We start from the raw sequence: 20,644 nt of genomic DNA on the forward strand, positions 1-20,644 counted from the left end.
ATGCAGCAGTTGCAATGAGTACTTTTTTAGTTTAATATGGTCATTGTGCATTGTGCTTAGTCCATTATTTTATACTGATGAAGGCTGCCCCATGGGATCTGTGCTCTTAGATTGTGCAGTTCAGACACACAGAATTTAGCCTGCTGATCTACCATGTCAGAACAGATTTACCCTCTTCCTTTACCCTGTCAGTCTGTAGTTCTTTGTTATCTGGTAAAGGCAGCTTCTTTCCTCAACAGACTGGTCAGTGACATCACCTTCCTCTGCAATGTTCCCACAGCTCCCTACAGAGACTAACACTGAACCAAAGTGGGGAGAGTTAGCAGACATTATTCATATTATTATTAATAATTATGGTCCCATCTAAGTCAATAACCATGGTCCTGGAGAAGAAAATGAGACTATGGCGGGTCTCTGGGTTGCTCACTTGTGAAGAAAGATCGTGCCCCAGACTGGTGATATCTGCATGGCATGCATGCCCATGACACTGCTGAGGGCCTACATCTGGGGAGTTTTCTTCACACTGTGCTCAAAATAGGCCCATGCCCTAAGGGCAAAGCCTGCTCTCCAGATGGAAAATAGTGAGGTAACAAAGCTCCAAGTACAGACCAAACAGGCAAATGTCTTCACCAAAGCTACCCTGATTTATTTATTTTTACAAGGTTTTGATTCATTTTCTTTGAGTGAAATGATTGCTATTTCTGCCTTCACTCAGTTTGAACATGTTTTAATAGAGGATTAGTCTCCTCAGGCAGGTGCAAGGAAAGTGCTTACAGGATACGACAGTGAAAAGAACCGGCCGGTAGGCAAAAAACCTCAACATGCTGTGGTATAATGAGCCCATTTAAACAGAAGTGAATGTTTGACATTTACATTTCTCTGTCTCCTGTTCGAAGGCAGAACAATGCAGAAAATATAAAAGTGGTGGAAAATATTTTGCATTAAAAAAAATTGCTTTAATTTATTAAGCCTCCAACCTTGACAACTTGTCCTAGGGAAAACTGGGTGCACTCCATCCCTACGGGCAACCCTATGCTCAGTTGTTCTCCATGCATCAGTTCTGGTGTCACTTCAGAGAAAAGACACCTGCTCCTTTCTCAGTCAGTGGTGACACAACCAGCAGTATTTTTAAAAAATTAACAAAAAATTAAAAGGAAGAAAAAATGAAAGTAAAATTAATGAAAATTAGAGACTGGGAATAGGAGAATTACAAGAGAGGGAAAATTAATAAAGCCTATGTTATTTACTCTAACTTTCTAAAGCCATGACTAATGCATAATTTAAATATGTTTAATTAATTAATCCAGTAAATGGGTACCTAGCAATTTCAAGGAGCTGGCAAATAAGCTAAAATAGATTACATTATCAGAATAGGCAGAGATCATGCCCATTAATATCAGAGCTAATTTGTGTGTTAAATAACACATCATTGTTCCACTTCAAATTCCTCCTTAAAACCTCTTTGCTCTGATGAACCTGTGAATGATAAGGCTTATGCTTCAAAAAGAATACTGCTTATTATATTGGTGAATTTTTTCTCATGTCTTCTGTTTTGTACTATTTGTATTATCTTGCACTTAGATCTAGTGCAGGAATTTTTTCAATCTGTTTAGAAAGAGCTTAGGATAGTGAGCTTCTAGTAAGAATGAAGGTTTGTAGACAGCACAATAGTACTGTTTAATAAATTTGTAACAAGAATGGCACCACACTTTGGTTTATTCTCAAAAGTTACAGTCATAATTAAAGATAAAATTTCCATTTTTTTTTTCTTAAAAAGTAAAGCATAAGGCCGACCTTTCATCTCCAAATAAAATGACAAAAGAATGCTTTACATCAAAAACCAATGGAATATAGGTAAACAGAGAAAACTTCACAAAGAAATCTGATCCCATCTGCCTCTGTCCCAGAAAAATTGAGATAACTTCAAAAGTGGTTTTGATCCTTCTATAATGTCTTAAGCCTTCTTAATATAGCCCGGAACCAACCTTGGCTTAAATTCAAAAGGCCAATGTGTATTTTTCAATTGCTGACATCTGAATACCTCATTAGTATGTTGAAATTGTCACTCAAATGGCTGTTTTATTTGCCTAAGTGCTGATTTAATAGACCGAATGCAAGATTTGGCAGTACTGTTAAAGCACCCATGTTTGAAAATTGAGTGCTGACATTGAATTATATGTGACTATATTTTTTTCCTCTGTTCATTGAAAACGAGGTTTCTATCTATCCATCATGGTAATTCTCACATCAAAACCTGAAGTACTCTGCACAATAAACCTATCAGATACTACACTACATGCAGGTTATGAGGTTTTTTTAAAACTCATTCCGTAGGAAAGGAACACAAATTGTTTCAATTTTAACTGCTGCTTTATAATTAAGACTTCAGTTCTTGAGTGTAATAGCTGATGTGAGTTTGAAGAAAGAAATGCAAAAAAAAACAGCCCTGAGTTAGCAGAACTAGTGAGCTGGTGTCACCAGTTGAAAGCTTGCAAGGTCCAGAAAGGATAAACAAAGAAGGAAGATTTAAGTGTACCTTGAATAGCACCCTTCCTGATGACAAATGGATGATGAGTAATGAAAAGATGTCAGATAGCTGCTTTCCTCTGTTGAATTCACATTCTAATATACAAAACGATTAAAAAGACAGATTATTAGATCAAAATATCTCTTCAACATTGAACATTGAACTGACCGGTCTGAGATTTTTGGCTAGGCTGGGTCACCATATAGTGGAAGATATGCTGCAAATTAAAAAAAAAGAAACAAAATGAAGAAAAAATTTCCATTATAATAAACTAATCTGATATTAGTGGAGAAAGTTGCTTGAAAATACAGATTAAAGTGAATGTGGTAATATCCCTTTAAAGGAAAACAACTTATTTGGTTATTAAATAGTTCATCCTTGTAAGCGTTTTATAGTAGTGTGGGACATGTTTGTTCTACAGAACTAGCCTTCTTCTCTACAGCTTTTCTATTTTTATTAACTATAAGCACAGACAAAAGGTGCTATGTTTGAATAATAGTAGTTTACAAATCTATCAGTGCTAAAATTCCCTTTTAGCTAATCTGCCCTTAGAACCGCAATGACACACTGGCAGTTCTTGAAGTACTGGTGTTTCATCCAGACAAGCTCTGGCATAATTCTGACAATGCTTCTGACCCTTAAAATGCCTGGCACTTCAGTTAAGAACAGTCAGTCAAACTGAACTTTGATGGACCTGTGGTGTAAGCAAATGGCATAGAAAAGCTACGATGCTACCCTCACACTCATTTTACCTTGCTGCTCTGAGAAGCCTTGGATCAAGTCTGCGCTTTTTTTTTTTTTTTTTTTTTTTTTTAAGAAAACAAAGATAGTGCAGTTTAAACTATGCACAGTGTGAAAATGCCTTCAAAAAGTGAACATATTTCTTGTCTCCAAGAGCCACAAGAATAGTTGGGTGTACAAACAGATATCTGTCTAAATGTGTGAGCAAAAGGAGAAGGAATTGGTGAAAACAGATGTGTTCCTCAGACTTAAAATATATATACATATATATAATGCCAATTATGTGCAAACTGTTTTACATTTTTACAGTTAGCAAATGCCAATAAATCCATGGCACATAAAAGGGCACTGCTACTTCGGCAGTTATTTGAATTCTATACTTTGTCAAATATATGTACCATTTAATTCAATAATCTTTACAAGCAATACTCATTGTGGTTTACAGTATGACACCTGACCTTTTGTTAATGTCAAATATCATTTTACTTTAGCATGGAAAATTATTATATTTCTATAAATATAACCATTATTCTTGGAAAAAATATATTAAAGAAATAGAATAGGAAACTCTGATCAGCTAATCAATTATGTCACAAGATAGTGATTTTGTGCATTATTGTTGACATTTCTGTGAGTACCCTAAAAAGGCCCATATAGCGTAAAAGCAAATGACAAATAGAAGTCAAAATTCTAGCTTTAATACTGGTCTGTTATCTGTGAATAGATTAAAAACAAAATTCTGTTTTGCTGATTGGTGAGAAGAATGTAGCATTAAGTTGTTTTTCCTGCCAAGCTAGATAATATCTCAGGCAATAGTTATACAACATGGGGTTTGGAACTTTTCTTAAAGACATTTAAGTACAATTTACAAAATACCTATTTAGCTGTGATAGATATCTCCAGTTCTGCCTTAAAAGCAAGCTAGCAACAGGGGAGATAAAGAATTCAGTTCCACATCATTAGGAGATACAGAATTTTTTTGCTGTACTAAGCAAATACACTTGCCACTGAATGAAACAAATCAGGTAAGCCTGATTCTTTTCCTTGACCAGTGTATTCATGTGCATTATCTATTAGTAGATGCTTGTCTTTTCATGTTGACAGGATAAGTCTTGTTGATTCATGTGGGCATTTGTATTAGAGGGAAAGAGTGGTCTTAAAAAAAGACTGAAAATACACGCATATCTTATTTATACAAGTAAATAGAAGGAGCTATCTTTCTATGTTTAGCTGGCTTGTACTGAACATTCTTGCACAGAGGAGACTATTGTCATTTCTTTGGGGATAGTCAAAGGCAGAATTTCGCACTATGGAAGAAAAGCAAAATCTTTTTGTTTATGATGTACCTCCAATGGTGCTGCATGTGCCAGAAAATTATTCTTTAAATAGCAACCTTCTTCACCTTCCATACTTAGCACTGACATTGTTTTCTTTATGAGGCAAAGTGTAGAAGGATATAACCCAGTCTTAGAGTGGCTTAGCAAGAGAGTAGTACCAGATTTAGACTTTGTTTATGACATAGTTCTTCTATGAATATGCAAGCAAAAATCAAAAGACTTTCCAGCTTGCAAAAAAGAATTCATTATGAAACCCCACAACAAACCTAATGAGAACTTTAACAATTCCTGATTCAAACATTATATTAGAGGACAAAAGAGTAGCAGAGATGAGTCAGTTGACTTACTAATGCATTAAATAATGGAGGCATCAGTTGCCTGAGATTATTTTGTAGTATTTCTATAGGCATTTTAGGTTCTTCAGCTTTCCATATGTTATTTTTAAGGAGGAAGATAGGTTAAAAACTGGGAGTCAGAATACAGTTATTTGAAAGGGACTTTCACTTCCAGAAGTCTCTTTGCTAAAGATAACAGAAGAGTCTACTACCTAGACAGTAATTTTTAAAAATGAACCAGTGTCTGGAGAAGAGAGAATTTGCCAGAGACAGCATTTTACTACTGCTGTTAGAGACTTTGCTAAATTTGGCCTGGACATTTTGCCCCTAGACATTCAGTAATTGAAATGACCAATAGAGGCTATGGTTATAGCTTAAAAAAACCCTATGTTGCCTACTTGTAATTCATTGCTGGTTGCTTGGCTTCCCTTAAAAGTCAGCTCCTCATTTACAGTTGATATAAGTTTTTCTGTAAAGGCTGTAGAGAAGGTAATGTGACTTATGAACTTGCTTTACAGGATACAGATAAAAGTCTTCTTCAAGATCTCTGTGAATTGGTTGGCGCTGTTTTCCATTGCATGAAGCTACTACACCAGAGCTCTGACAAAGGAAGGAGGTCACTGGAGTATGTTTTCAACTCATTTCAAATCGAATGAGCTGGGTTAGCTCATACTCACCTTCGACATTCCATTAAGCTTTCCCAGATCATTTTGTCTGCAATGCAAAGAAATGTGTACCATAAACTCTTCCATAAGCGGAGGTGGGAGGATGGAAACTTCTGGCAAAAGGAGGTGACAGACCACTGTGGGAAAAGCCACTTTCCACTGCTTGGTCAGGAATGCTTTTCCACAAAGTCAAAGCAGATCGAGCACTACCTTTTATGCAAGTCAAACTAAAATGTAGCTTGCGGCTACTCGAGAGGACTTTATAAAGATAGGCACTCAGTGAAGAATCTTTAGCAAAAGTCAACACTTATCTGACAACCAGTTGATCATGGACAAACTGTTAATTCAACGGCAAAAAGTGAATACTTACGTCAAATTTTATTTACCTTAAAGTAACTTAATATACCTTAATATGATATGAAAGCAGAAAATCTACCAGTTTAAATGACAAATGTCTTTGAAAAAAAAAAAAAAAAAACAAACCTAAAAACAAAACCCTATAAAAATACCAGGTAATAAATTACAAATGCAAAGATTCCCTGGAATATCCAAGAACTTATCTCTGTCATTCTTTAGAAAAGTGCATGGAATATCTGAGAGCTATGTATGAGTTTATTCACTGAACACTTTCAAAGACAGGGAATGGAGTTTCCTGGATAGATAAAGACAAAGAATGCCCTGACCATTCCTTGACCACAGACTACTGAACAGATGATAGTTGATGGTACAAGAGAGAATTCAAAGTCTTCCAAGAGAATCATATGCAAGCACTTCATTTGAAATCTGTTTAAAAATCATCCTCTATTACATGATTTCATGATTTCTTAAAGATACGTTTTTGTCTATATGTAATGTTTAAAAGTTGAGTAATTTCTTAACTCACACAGGTCAAGTGAAGTAAGTGCTTGGGATTTCAGGGCTTATAAACCTAGTTATAAAAATTCCTGAGACTCAAATGTAAAACTGTATGTTACACATGTTCTTCTTCCTCACAAAGTAGTGTATGCAGAGCCAGATTCTTAGCCAGAAATAATAGCTAAGAATAATAAATTTAATGGCAATATGTAAGGGGCACTAGTATTAAAGTACAGTAATATGCACTATATGAGGATATTGTATATGCCATCTGCTCTTTTCAGTTTGCAAATTGATCTCTTTTAATGTGAGAGGATGAAGTAAGGAGAGAGATAAGAAAGGGAATATGACAGTGGAAGCCTAACTTATTTAGCTTAAAATGCATCAATGCTTACTGCTTTGTTGAAGGAACGTAACCAACTGGTGACAGTAGTCATGACTTGACAGAGGATCAATCACAAGAGTTACAAGTTCTTTGCCCACTTTCTGATATGTGGCTGTTTTTGAAAACAGCATCTCTGATAATCCTTTGTGGAACAACTTTTTGGATTATCTCTAGTAACCCTTGTTTTCCTCAACAAACTTGAATATGCTTCATATTATTAGCCCCAGTTAGGATAATAGCCTTGGTAAGAATGAGGTGCTAAATAACTAAGGAGCTTTACTGTGTTTGGCAGTAAAGAAAAACACCTCGAACAAACAGAATAAAACAACAAAAATGCTTAAAGCTACCTGCAGCTGCATTGTGTGACTCTAATGGGAACAGTTTTACTGAATATAAGGAGTTTGATTCACTCCTTGCAATTATTCTGTTTTTAGCCACTAAAACTTTAATGAAATAGCGTGTACAATTTCCCTGAAAACTTTGCAGACACTTGTTTAAAACTAGAATATCACTACAGTGAGCCAGACCCCTTTTATCTGGCCATTGTTCATCCTGTAACTACATGCATGGCTCCTGCATTAGGAAAATCTAGACTAGAAAATATTTGAAAGATTATGCTTCACAAAGTTTTGAAAGGATTTGCCAAGTTTGACATTTGCACCTGTGTAACATACAAAGGACAAAGTTTAGCCCTTAATATTATTTTATCCTGGTGGCATTTTAATATATCTTGGTTTGATTTTGCATCAACTCCTAACTCCTTAACAGTTTTAAATATGGTTGTGAAATACCGCTGGGGTCACTGAACAATGCTAGCTAAACATCCAGAGTGTGATATTTGATTATAACTAAGCTTCTCCAAAAGGCAAGAGGAATTCATGAGGATAATACTAGAGATGGAATTTTTTTAGGGTCTATATGGCTACAAATTCATATAGTTTTTAACATATATTTTAAGGATATTGATTCCAAAGAAGAAATGCACCCACAAATAGAGACCCAAGATAAAAGCTAATGTGTAAATTGCTTTAAAAAGTATAGTTACTGTAATTACATGGAGCATTTTACAAGCAACTAGAGACTGCTTTGGATAGATTACTTAAATTTAATCAGTATCTGGCACAGATTGCCCTTCTTTCACACCTCACGTTTCTGAAGTACAACTCTAAGGAAACCTGCAAGAGTTGTGAGCCTTTATTATCACATTAGACCTCTCAACTCAGTTTTCAAAAGAATGACTTCCCCAGATCTCACAGAAGGTATGGGTCTGAGTCCTTTTGCTCAGGAGCATATGTCTTTCTCTTCATTTTTAGGCAAACTTCATTTAGCTATCCATTCTCAGGTTTCTAATCACATGGAACATTATGAATAAAATGCATAAAACATTGGGTTGTTAATGCAGCACCTGATAAAGGAGGCATACATAACCCCTTGCACTCAGAGGACATATACACTTGTGCTAAACCCTTAATAGAAAATGCCTCCGTTTTTCTTCAGGCCTTATTTTTTGTTCCTATGAGCTGTCAGAAAATTGTCAGTTAAAAAAAGGGAGATCCAAGTGATCCATGCCTTTTAAAAAAGAAGGAAACAGAAAATAATTATATATGGTAGATGTGAAAATTGATCTATCTGAAGACTCTGAAATTTACAAGCAAGAAATCAATCAGTTTACACCGAGCAGATTAAAATCATGTATCATTGTTTTTAATGGTTCAAGATGTAAAGGTCTGAAAGTCTAAATCCTGATGATTACTTTTATTAAAATCCCGAGTATTGGAAGACATACAATGGCTGTCTAGATTGATTACTATATTATCTGCTTTATAGAAAAATAATATTCTTGACTTGCTGGTGTTTCTAGAATCCTCACTACTATGCCTAATAAATTCTGTCCCCGGAGTAAATTAAAAATTTCCTTCTTTTGAACTGTGGTGCACTTACAGTTGGATTCTTAGCAATACTTGGACAATGCTTTGACATCTGAGTTTGGGAGATCAATTTATTGCTGTTAAAGATTATGAAGAATTGCCCATTAAAACAATTAGTATTAGAGAAATAAGGACATTGTGTTTAGCCTGGATATTTATCAAGGAGACAGAGCACTTATTCCTGAGGACTGAATGAAGGCCTGCTTGAACAAACTTATTAATCAGTTAGTGCTTGGTCTTAACCACCTGCCTTATTTAAACAAACAAACAAACAAACAACCCCCACACTCAACCCCCTCAAACAAACAAACAAACCAAAAACTCAACGCTTGCACCTTTATACTTTTATTAAAATTACACTGCTTGACTAACAACACTGGGAAGTGCCTGTGGTAAAATGCCATAGCCATGGGCCATACCACTGAAAAATAGTAAAATCTCTAATATTAAAATAATAATAATAATAATTTATTTTTTCTAGAGAAATGCTGACATACATATTTTTAATTTAAGACTATGGACAATATATGGATAATACACGTCTATTGTGTTTAGGCATACAAAAAGCTCAAGCAGATCACAATTGCTTTTCCTCAGATACAACAATTCTGCTGTCACTGAACTGAACTTCAATATTTAAAAAGTTTTAAACTGGAACAAAACATAAAAATGTTCTTTGAGGTATTTCTTAATTAATTGTGGGTGCAAAAGCCATTTTTTGATTTAGCAAAATGAAAATATTTTGTGTTGTTTAAGACTGTGGTTTCAAAAACATGTAAACAAAAACCATTTCCATAAAGGTTTGTTCTGAAAATACCAGTGCATTACCACTTTCCCTCTTAGATTCCCAAAGAAAACATCTGTTAAAATGACACCATTTTGTGGAATTTATCAGCACTGCCAGAACTGCACTCTCTGAAAGAAGATGGTTTCATCAAAGCTGTTCCAAGCAGCTTAGTTATTGAATCCACAGGGAGAAAAGTAAGCTTTACATAGGTTCCAGTTACAAAGAGTCTACTGTTTGTTGGTAAAGGATCGGCATAACTAAAATAAAGAGGTATGGCTAAGACAGAAGTTTCTAAGGAAAGCTTTGTGGTTCATTGTACAACTTAATTTCTCTGGGTATTGTGTAAGAGCTGTTAAAGGTGGACTGCTGTTCAGATTTAACAAGTACACAATTATTTGATTTTTGTTCACTATTCAAACTGCTATGAGTTTAATTTATATTTTAACAGAAAATTATGAATTTGACCTCCATATTTTATAGTGTGTAGTGTTTTTTATAGTACATAGAGCTTCATAAGGATAAGTTCCAAAGAGATTTTTTCAAGAAGAAATGAATAATAGGAATACTATTTTCTTCCATGAATAATTATATTCTTTGTTTATAACATTTATTTTTCAAAGCTATATATAAATATTAACTGAAGAAGCATCACAACATTCTTGTGGGCCAGGTTTTACGCATAAAGAAATGAGGAAAAATAAAAAGGAGATACAAAATACAGTACCTAGCTCTTTAGTCTTATAACTGGGGTTCCAAGCTACTAAAGTAATGCAAATAACAATAATAGTATGGGAGAAACCTTTCAAGTTTGAGTGTCTAACTGGCTTGATTTTCATAGGTTTAGACTTCTGAGTGCTCACAGCTTCCTTTGAAGTCAATTGAAAATGTGAATGTCAGCAAACATTAAAATCAGACCACTAATTTAGATGCTTAAACATGAAATTTAAATTCACAACTTTAAGTTTGGAAAAAATGGCTTAGGTGACTTTTCCAAACATTCTTTGCAAACCAGTGTCAGAACTAGGAGATTCTTCATTTCCAGTACCTTCTCCTCACAGAGATTTCAAGACACGTGCTATTGGCTAAATGAATCACGTGCACAGTGACATATCTATGCAGCCAAAGTATGCTGATGTGGGCAGGGACTGTTGCAAGATATCACAGTCCAAAGATTTGTCCGAGATACCACAAGAATAAGAGACATGCGCCTTCCCACTGGAGCAGTCTAATTACAATAACAGCTGGTACAACGTTGCTTCAGGGAAAAGTCTCAGAAGAGGTCTGGCCATTTTACATAAACTCGTCTTCTCTTCCACTTGCTCATTACCTCCTACCATGTTACAGAGAAAACCATTGCAAACCTGACTGGAATATCTGCATTATCTTCTACAGAACTCCTATAGTTTAGCTTTATTTACACTTAGCAATTATGCACCAGATTGTCCTGCCCAGTGTCGTAAGGTCACTTCCTCAGCTGCCATGGAGAATGAGAAATTACATTTTTCTTTCTGTACAGAGAACACTTTTCTGGTTTTTACTGTGGAGATATTATTGACAGAAGAGAACCTATAAAGAGCATCTTCCTCATCAGCTGACAGTCACATATGACCACAGAATAGAAAGTATGTAACTTGATCCATATGATTTCATGATTTTGAAGAGGTGGCCAAAGTTTCATTTTATGCCTGTAGCAAGAGCTGAGATGTGATGACGTGGACATACTGTGGCTCCCAAATATTGAAATAGGGGTTGAAGCTGGTGAATCTTTTTTAGTACACTAGACATAAAGAAATGTCTAAGGATTTGTCTATTTAGTAGACAGTAGAAGCCAATTTGTAGTGTGAACTGTTAAACACTGAGGACGCAATATATACATCAAGCTTATTTGATAGTGGTTTCTAGTCTTGTGCTGTGATCTGAATGCACAACTGGTCAAACCCACTAGAGGCATTCCTGAAACATATTTTCTGGTTTACAGATAGAGTGAACAAGGCTATTTCCCGATGTGGGCTGAAGCTCAGTCTTTTCGGATGATGGGAAGACCTACTTCAAGAGCACCCTCTGAATTTACATACACCCTGCGGCAGGTACACATTGTGCATGACTCTGTTGGTGGAGCTTGGTATTTCAAAGGCCAATTTGTGTCAGGAGTCTGCCTACAGCATAACTCAGGTGACTAATCAAACAACTTGCCCCTACGAACCCAAGAACGTTTCCCATGAGGAAACATAGAAGCTGGTTGTTACAGTAAGCTAAGCTTGGTTAAAGCAAAAAGTTATTTGACCCTTTTAACGATGAGGAACAGACACTACAATCTCAATCTTGAAAGAATGAAATAGTGGATTACTGTTATAGCTATACTAAAGCTACATGAACTTCAAATGATATTGTCAATAAGGAAAATTTGCCATGGTTCAGTGTATTTTCTTTCCATTACATTTTGGGAGAGAAAGAGGCATATGGAGATCAGAAAAGAGTCAGCTTAAATTGTGGTGCTTTAATTATGAGCAACCCCAAGACTCTATGTTTACAAAAGAAAGATTACCTACATGGTATTTGAAAACCGTTGGGTGTAAGTTTATAGTGGTAACAGGCAAGTCTAATTTTCTTTCATACTTAAGATTTAATAGTTACAGAATGCTGCCCAAGGGAAAAAAAAGTGAATAAGTAGTAACTTGATATTTATTCTACACAGACGTGAAGAAAGCTTAAAGAAATATACAATGTCTGAAATACTGACATGTATAACTATTTTAATTGTAATGTTGCTTTTCTAGTAGACTTTTCTGCGATAGTAAAAGTTGAAATAGTTGCAAAACCTTCCAGTCAAAAAAGCAAACAAACAAAAAAACCAAACCTCACCTCTACCAAAAAAAGAAAAAGAAAAAGAAAAAAAGAGAAGAGAAGAGAAGAGAAGAGAAGAGAAGAGAAGTTTTGAAAAGCTTATGATGGATTCATTAAATCTGCACCAACTTTGTACAGCCTGAAGTTGAGAATAATGTGTTATTATTTTGTATAAATTTTACTGTCTTTCATAGGCCAGATTGTTTTCTAAATGTAGACTCCTTCCTCTGCTGTTGTTTCACCTCTATCCTGAAGAATATTACTGGAGCATCATGAGATGTTACTAGGTGCAGGTTTTACTCAAGTTCAGAGACCCACAGCCCTGCTTCTTTGACTGCAATAAGAGACCAGAAATCTGATGAGATGAAGAGGTCAGTAGTGGAAAGCCTAAAATCTCCTCAGACCTTCTGGTAGACCCAGGTCTGCAGAAACATTCCTGAAACATAAGCAACATTACTATTTTTTCTTTTCTGCAGTAGGAAATGGAGTCAATGTTTACCCAAAAACATTTAGAAGATTCATGGCAGAATCAATAAGTGGAATGGAACTTTATCTTTGCTCTTAGGTAATCCTCACCTGCACCAGCGCCTCCTCTTAACACCAGAACCTGAGTGCCTGACTCAGCACAGTTTCTTTAGAAGGCTAAAGCGAAAGCTTATACAAAACATATAGAACATTATTTTAAATTTATCTATTTTTACACTGGATATTTTTCATTTCATCAATATTTGTAATCATGGCAAACATATTTGGCACCACCGTTCCCCTTTTAACACAAGATTTGTCTTTTGTGTTGCATTTATGCCGAACTAAATCACAAAAATACTCAGTTGCGTAGTTATCAACAACATAGTACTTATTACAGAGACAAAGAGGGAGTACATTGGAAAAAAAAATTGTGAATCTCATTTCTGATCCTAATGAAGCAAGTAACCCATTATACCAAGGTTAATTTGTTGACTCATGATTTCCACTTATCCAATGATATACTGAATCATATGAACAAACCTCTACATCTAATCAGTTTTTTTTATTGAATCCTGACCTTTTATACACCTTCTTCTTGATTATGAATGACAGTGACCTTTATCTAATTTAAAATACACATACTGATGCAAAAATATGCAAAGTACACATGTAAATTCTGAATTAAGATGAAGATGTGCATAATCTTCTGGGGAGAAATTGCTTTAGAGAGAGATGTTTATATTAGGGCCAATTGAGGGTACGTGGGGAGAAAAAGTGAATTAGTCAGAACTCAGATAGGCTTGGAGGAACAGCTGTGGAGATGCTAAAGTCTGTTTAGATTTTCTGAGCTTCTATTTAGAATCCTGAAATGTCAATATAAATATCAATTTTTATTAAACTATTCAACATTTTACAGCTTTCATGAAATGATCAAAATGCAATAAAGTCAGACAAAATACCTCTTCACCTATGATTTAGTAAGCTAAGGCAGAGTATTCCATTTATGTTTCCTTTTAAATAAGTAATATTCATTTTCTGCAACACAAAACCTGGGTCAAATTCACATCAAAAAAGCTGGCTGGTTCATTTTGCTATTTATCTCATTAAAGAGGAATGCTGTGAGTATCATCTGGAGACGGTCTTTTCAGACCAGAATATAATTAGGAACTGCTGTAAATACTGGAAAATAAATAAACAAATAAAACTGTGGAGTGACATCCGCAGAGAAAGAACTCCTTAAATTTCCTTTTGCATTTCTCTGTTCATCACTAATGGATCTGCACTGAAATTACTGAAGATGAATCCAGCCATGGGCACAGTCTGAACTGCTGTGTAATCCTATAATCCACTCTCTCTTTTCACAAGTCATTCATTCCTCTGAGTTGCGGTGAACCTAAGTTGTTCTAGCCTTGTTCTAGCCTTTCTCTTAAAATAAATAAATAAATATATGTACACAGTAAATTTGCAAAACTCTGTGTAAAGACTGTCAAAGCAAAAATCTAACAAATGCATTCCTCTGAGAGGCTCCAACCAAACAGTACCTGGCATTAGCATGTACTTTCATGATTAACAACAGGGGGTTGTCAGACTGCTATTTCTGAAATAAACAGATTTATCCTGACAGATAATCAGCAGTTTGCACTACTTAATACATGTTATCATCCGCCACTGACATCATTACATTAAAAGCACACTTACTGTAATCTTTTGTAGGAAATTAAACAGGTTATATGATACACATTTGATTGACTTTTGGGGGGACAGACTGGAGCCTGGGGGAGAGAGTGGTACATTAGAGAGAAGATACATGCCGAACAAGACAGGGAAGACCCTAGTAAATTCCATGCTGCGTTTAGTTTTTCTAAATCTATTAATGTGATTTCTGAATAAATTAAGACCAAATATTCTGGATGTAAACCATGACTTTTACACTTAAGCAGTAATATCATTGGCTGTCTCTCCTATTACCTGAGTTCTCTTCTGTTTCTGTCTGTCTGTCTGTCCTCCTGCCTGCTCCACATAAAAAACTAACTACATAATGCACTTGTGCAACACATCTGATCGTGTTATTTACACACATATTTTTGAGTTTGACTCAAAGAGCAAATGACTATGCTATTTGGGTATAACACTGGTCAATGGTATTGCGCATCTACAGCATAATTTTCTGTCAAGCTCAATGCTTCTCTTCCTTAACTTTCAGGTGTCTGTGTGAACCAGCCCTCCCTTGAAAAAGGAGACACTGGGTTATCCTTAACTCACCGGAGATAAAGTGCAGAAGCTGCTAAAACTCTCACTGATGGAAAAATTGGGTGTGCACCAACTCTCTGTGACTCGCAGAAAATATGGAACAATGTCACTTACACATGGGGTCCCTTCCACACTGCCTGTTCACTCAGCTGTCTGTTTCTGCAGTTAGGACTCAATGCGGAAAATGAATTTTAGCCAGAAAAACTGAATACCTCTCCCCTGTAGCCTCCAAGTGGACCATTGTTCTCTCAGCTGGAAAGGTGATGGGAATTATATATATATATATATATACATATACACACTCAGGTTCAATGGAGCAAATTTGAAATTTCTTTCCTTTGTTTAGTTTTAGGCTGTCAGTTAACATTATACTATTGTTGTTCTATGAACTTAGTGCTAATCCAAAGACTAGGTAACAGTAATTGCATGGGTTCTTTTACTTGTCTTGAATAAGCGTTTCACTCTTTTCCCTAACACACAGTTTCTAAGTCACAGGCTATTCTGTAGAGGCAATTCAGATATCTATGTCCTGGCTCCAGTGGCCTGTTGCAACTAGATTTATTTCCCCAGAGGCGGACACTGCATCCCTTTTTCAGTCCTTTACCTCACATAAGATGCATTTTGTCTCCTCTGCCCTCCTAACTTGGTAGGAAAAGATGTATGGAAGAACAGCTGGCTATCAAGGGATCCAGTTTTATCCATTCACATCCATGTATGTTCATGTAACATTCCCGCTAAGGTTAAAAAAACATAAAGTAAAAGAAAGGATGACCAACAAAACTAGCAGAATTAAGAAAGAAAGAAGGAGGAAGTCCTTTATATGATAAATGTAACCTTTATATAAATGCATGGCAGCATTGTGCAGACTTTAAATACATCTTAATTCCCTTGTACTCTTTGTGGAGTTATCAAACCTAACTTTGCAGAAATATTTATGGATTGGGTAAGCATCCCTTACCCTCCTTTTACCCTTTATTCCTCTCCCTAACGTTTCAGTCTCAGTTGTTAAAACTAATGCAGAATTTCACCACAGTTCTTTTGCCCTAGATACACTGGACAAAACCTCAGCACCTGATACTTCAATGCAGAATGGAGAAAGAAATATTAATGTAGCTAAGCGATTTCAAAGGTTTTGTTAGTTTTGAAAGTGTTGAATTTCTGCTGACCCACATTCTGAGTATTTCTTGTACTCAGTGATGTTTGACGTTGTTTAGATTTTCATTTGCATTAGATATTTTATGTCCAAAGGTCAAATGAACATAGCTTTTGAGTCAGATGCCTACTGGCTGCATTTCTTATAGTTATCTTTTCACACTGAGAGAAATAAAAAAGTGGGAGACAGTTCAAGCCATCCCAAATAAACAGACAGAAGTAAAGCAACAATTACTTTTCCTGTGTGGACTGCGCTTGCTCATTTCTTCTCAAGAGATAACACTCTCTGACATAACGTCAGATAACCATGTTCAATGTTTCACAGACTTGCCATTTAAAGATTCATTTCCACTCCACTTATTTTCTTTTTATCTGCCCCTCTTTTGGTGCATTTCAGCTGTGAAAATTTTTGTGTAGACTCCCCAGAACAGGTACTGGGGGAAGAGGGAAGCAAAAAGGTTCCAAAGTGGCTTAAAGCACCTCTAAGAAATGATAAAGGGGGTACGATGGGACAGAAAAATAAAGTGTTCTCTTGAGAATAGTTGTTTGTGTAAAACCCTCAACTGTTACTGAAACTTCAGTGGAGTTCCTGGGGAAGATGGATATATAAAGCCTCAGGTTAATTTCAGTCATTACCAAGCACTTTACATCTGCTGAAGAATTCCAAATATATAAAAGGATGTCAATCCAAAGCTCCAGACCTAAATAAATAAATAAATAAATAAGGAGGAACTTGAAAGGCTGTCAGTAGGTGAGTTACGGATCTGATTCAGCTTTTAACCCCTAGAGGTATAAGCATGCTTTATCTGCGAAAGAAACGCAAGATCTGTACTCTGCAATGTTATATTTTAACAATGTACTCTACAGTACAAGGCAATGATAAAAAAAGGACAATATGATATAATTGTGTATGGGATTTGATGAGAAGCTGTGGGGAATTTATTCTTTCTCTGCAGTTATAGAAAAAAAAACAATAAAAAAAGCATTGACTGAGGATTTTGTTGACAATTAGATTTCCCATTTATAGCTGTGCATTTTCTCAAACGCTTTATTACTCACTTTTTTAGGAGAACTCAAATTTTCTTCATTCTGTAGAATATTTTTAAGGTATAGTACAGCAAATGTACCTGTTTAAAGCAGAAGACAACTAAGACCTCTAAGAAGTCGGATGGAACTTATTAACAACCTCTACAGCATCCTTTAAAATGGTAATTTATCTTTTTAAGTGTCTTCTGTAAAACCATCAGAAAAAAGCCTGAGGGGAGTATGAGACCTGCACTGTGTACAGCCACAAAGTTTACCACATCCTATAGACTGCTGCAGTATATACTATGGTGGAGTGTAAGGTAACTTATCTTGGAGATGTTTGACTGAGTTACTATAGCAATGGCAAATGTGCAGAGGAAGAAACACCAGTAGAAAAAAAAGGGACTGACCATAAAAGGATACTGACAGTTTTCTATAGAAAACTGTACCAACTAGCCTAAAATGAAACATAAAGGTTCACTCCCTTGAGAGTTTCCTGAAAATCCAGTCAGAGGCTCAAATAATGTAAACCACCTGATTCCATCTCATTTATTTCAGTGATCAAGGAATTAAACTGAGATATGCCAGGTGAACCTGGTGAACCTACTTGGAGAATCAAGTACATCATTTGGAAATAACTGTATGAAATGCTGATGATGACTCATGGAGGAACACTTTTGTCCCTGTTATGCATTGGTCATTGGGTAAAAGGTGGAAAGGAAGCCGGAAATAACCATACGCTGCTATCATATTTTATTCCATTTACAAAAAAATCTTCCTCAGAAAAACCTTTTTCTCTCTTTTCAAATCTCCAGTGGTGAGTCATCTAATTTCATCACTGTATATCACAAAACTCCACAGGGATCATTTTTACTTCCCAACTTTATCCTGGCCAGAGGTTTAGTCAAACAAAAAATCCTGACTGTATTTCCTTAAGCCCAGCTCTCTTCTCTAATGCATTTCCCTCCTCTTTCCAAAAACTAAAGAAGTATCTTTTAGATTTTTTTCCTTTTCCTGGGGAGAGGCGGGATGCATGAAATATTCCTTTTCCTATAAATCCAAATTTCTTTGTGTGGAGCAGATTTCTAGCAAGAATTTATTTATTCTTCTCTGTATAGAAAGGATTCTAAAAGGTTACCTTTTAAGCTCCAATATCAAAAATACATACTTATTCTCCTTAAGTAACATCAATTTACTTAAAATACTCTGCACTTGAAAGAGTTAATACAAATTCTAATTACAGGATAAGAAAGAAAGGTCAGAATCCACTTACATCATTGTGAAGGGCTTTTATTACACACTGCTATAAAACATATTTCTTTTTTCAGTTGCCATCCTCACAGGGTAACCTGCATACCAATAGGATCTCCAAAATGCCATGAAGCAAGAGATATTTATCTGCTAAATTCTACGTACAGTAACCTAACAAATGCCAGAGAAAGAAAGATTGCCCTCTACACAGCAATACTTGTGTAGATGTCTTCTTTATGCTAACAATGACAAGGCTCTCTAGGTTTGTACCGTGCTCCAAAATCAGAATGCATTTTTTTTTCAAAAAGCAGACTGTATATCAAAGAAAAAAGATGCACGTTTGGGGCACTGAAATACTTTGTATAGGGTACAAGTACTCTCTCCTGAAGCAAGTCAGCTAAAAATATCTAATCCTGAAAGATAAAACTGAAAATTTATGCCTCAGGAGTTCTTGAAGAAATTAGAGTATGTTTGAGAATGTCTATGTTTCTCTCTCTGTCCTGTCTGGTCACTAAATTTTCATTTTAATTTCTGTCTAAAGATTCAGAGAGCTGTTACTTGATTAACTTGGCTGTGTGAAGGAGTAAGTCTATAAAAAAGCTCCAGATCTAATCATTGTCATTTCTCAACTCCAGCTGTGTGAGAAAATAAACAAGAACTTTACTGTGGGACAAGTGTAAATCAGAATAGTTCTGATCTTTTTTCACTGTATTTCTCCTCAAATCCATTATTTGGAATTTATCACATTTGAAGTTGTTTTTATAGTTATTTTAATCATTTGCATCCCCAAATTCTGACAGCCAATTCAAAGAAATATAGATAAATAAGAGTTATTATTTGCTTTCATAACACCAGTGCTGTCAGATGCTTTACCTCAGTATTTAGTGTGGCAGACGCTGAAAGTTAGAAAGTAACTAATGAAGTAGTGCCTGACTTTCCTTTTTTTTTTTAAGGAGGTTTTTAAGAATCATATCCAAACAGTTGGTCTTGAGTTGTGCTTTGCAAAGCGAGCTCTCCCTCTCCAACCTCTCTAAACAATAGATATTAACACAGAACCATGAGGGTTCAATTTCACTACTTTTGCTGGCAGTCCTATTAACAATATGTTTATCTTGTGGGCTAAATTTATGACAGGCCCATTTGCAGTCAGGCCTGGAGTTTCCTTGTTTACAACACTGCAAAGTAAAGGGTGACCTTTTTATTTTTGTTAAAAACCTTTCAACAGTTAGTTCTGCTCCAAAGACAGCACCTTAATAAGGGTTCAGGCCAGAAAGCCCTCGTGATGCTGTTTTCCTCTGGGGGCTACAGAGCACTGCATAAACTTACATGCACATTAGAAAATGTTTTTAAAAGAAAACACAAACTTGCATGAAGATTACATCTGCAGATTAGAGAGCTGCTTTGCTAAGATCATACCTGCCATTATGGAAAGGAAAAGAAAATGCAGGGGGGGTGGGGGGAGAGTGGGGGGATATATAGCGGGCTATACAAACAGAAAAACAGCCGTTCGATCAGTTACACCTATACATACAAGTAAAAAAAGCATTAGGCACCTGGCACAATTCTATTAGGACCTAATTCTGACAACAATACACGTCATTATAGTGGGATCTGATAATGAGCAAACACTGGAGGCATTACACGTCTTTAGAAGAATCAGACTTCCTACCTTATTAAGACTGATAGAAGGTAAGTCCCCCTTTAAAGAAAGTTGTAAGTAAAACCAGGCAGCAGTTGCAGTAAATTGAGTCCTTTCAGTCACTGTATACATGCAGCAGTTCTGCAATAAGGGAAAAAATATAATGGGAGGAGCAGCTGTGAACGAGTGACCTCCTGAAGCTGAGTTCTCTTTGTGAATCAAGCACGGGGAGCCAGTGCCTCTGATTTGCATGGATTATCTCCACTTGAACAGATACATTTAAATTAACTGGCACAGGGGCACAGAGATAAAAAGAAAAAAAAAAGGGGGGGGGGGGGGGGGGGGAGGAAAAGTAAGTGAGTGAGGGAAGGAGAACAGGAGCGAAGGAGAGCGGGGAAGAAGAGAGGAGAGCAGACGCTCAGCTGGGTACGCAGCTCAGGCAGAGCTGTACCTC

At 36.0% G+C, this 20,644-nt stretch overlaps 1 protein-coding gene across 33 annotated transcripts in view; it reads right to left on the reverse strand.

Moving 5' to 3' along the window:
* ADGRL2 (adhesion G protein-coupled receptor L2) overlaps positions 1-20,410 on the reverse strand; it is a 382,604-nt gene extending 362,194 nt beyond the window's left edge. For 31 of the 33 annotated variants that reach the window (NM_001190477.2, XM_040704627.2, XM_040704617.2 and 28 more), the window contains exon 1: positions 20,221-20,410. The gene's annotated coding sequence lies outside the window, so the exon portion shown is untranslated. Of the gene's footprint in view, positions 1-17,333; positions 17,402-20,220 lie in introns of all 33 variants that reach the window. The other 2 variants (XM_046944447.1, XM_046944445.1) reach the window with 1 other exon arrangement.
* Between the last annotated feature and the right edge of the window lie 234 nt (positions 20,411-20,644).

The sequence above is a fragment of the Gallus gallus genome, chromosome 8 (genome assembly GCF_016699485.2).
Source record: "Gallus gallus isolate bGalGal1 chromosome 8, bGalGal1.mat.broiler.GRCg7b, whole genome shotgun sequence".
NCBI classification, from domain to species: domain Eukaryota; kingdom Metazoa; phylum Chordata; class Aves; order Galliformes; family Phasianidae; genus Gallus; species Gallus gallus.